This window comes from Meleagris gallopavo, chromosome Z (assembly GCF_000146605.3).
Source record: "Meleagris gallopavo isolate NT-WF06-2002-E0010 breed Aviagen turkey brand Nicholas breeding stock chromosome Z, Turkey_5.1, whole genome shotgun sequence".
In the NCBI taxonomy this organism is placed as follows: Eukaryota; Metazoa; Chordata; class Aves; order Galliformes; family Phasianidae; genus Meleagris; species Meleagris gallopavo.
In genome coordinates, this window is record NC_015041.2 from 1875304 (window position 1) to 1876767 (window position 1464).

Consider the following 1464-nt stretch of genomic DNA (forward strand, 5'->3'; position numbering starts at 1 on the left):
AAGGGTCAGAAAAGTACATGTTTTCTTTTCCTCTTCTATCAGCTCCTCACTCACCTCTGTTGACCGTGCACATCATTTAACAGCTACTTGGGAACTGCTCAAAATGAGGATGATGTTACAGACTGCAGTCTCAAGTTTAGGAGTGATAAATCTGTTTTTGGAAATTCATCATCTCCTCACAGCTTCTTTCATTTTTCCTAATCTATTTATTTTTTTCCTCGGTTCTACAGTTATATTGTTTCTATGAACTATTTGAAGCTGCCTGGTCCTTTTTTCATTGAAGGATGTGCTCTGAATTATTTAGCATTCCCAGGTGAACCATTGCAAATGAGGCAGGCACGTATATATTATGACAGGTTGGTAGGTGACACAGGATCTCAGAAATGCACTGGTCTGCTACTGGCTACTTCTATCACCGGGGATCCCTCTTTGGCATCAGGCAGGATTTGACTGTGCATAAGCACATGTGGATTTACTCAGTATTTCACTCTGAAGGATGCTGGGATGAGTGTGCTCATTAAACACTGACCCATCCTGGAGATGCGAAAGGTGGAGCAGGGGATATCATAGGATTTCTAAAATCAAAACCCCAGAAAGAAGAACAATCTCCTCTCCCTCCCCTCATGGCAAAAACACTTTTGGAGCAGTCAAGCAGCTCACTGGGGAGGCAGGATCAGGCCTGCAGCTCACTGGAGATGGGCATCTCGAGCAGACAGATGCAGCCCAGGGACCGCAGCCACGTTTGTAAGGAAAACAAAATCTGTCCAATGCTGTTAAGCTGCCTGTGATGCTTGTGAATTTTTCCCCCTGGGTAAAGCAACCTGGCCCTGCTCGCTGAGGCATTAGCAGCCGGTGTGTGAGTGTGCACGGGGCCAGGGATGCTGGGGCTATTTATACATCCCCATCCCATTGTGGTGCGGAGGAGGATGGCAGCTCCTGGCTTCACTCACTGACAAATGGAAGCTCTGCCCTTTGCAATCTGCTGAGCCGGGGGCTGGAGACACACTGTCTCAGCCATTTGGGGCTGATTACAGCCCTTCTCCTGCCCTGGGAAGGCAGATAAAGCCCCCAAACCAGACCAGGCTTAGAATAGCATCACCGCACACCAGGCGCCTGCACTTTGTTTCTCTGGATGTGCCCATGGGTCTGCATTCAAGTCCCCCCCACTGAAAGCAACTCAATTGCACATTAGCATCAGTCCCCATGCTTGAAATACAGAAATACAGACAACACAGCCAGGAAATCATGGAAGCAGCTCTGGGTTCACATAGCCACAGGAGCTCACATCAAATTTACAGACAAGCCACAGATTGCCTAGTGCTGTGAGTACACGCCATCCATCATGTGTTAGCCCCATGCAATTATTATTATTTTTTTTTTTTTGGCGCATATATGCTTATTAAAATGGCTGAATTGACAATGCATCTGAAATAATATATATATAATAAAAAAATTAATCTCCAG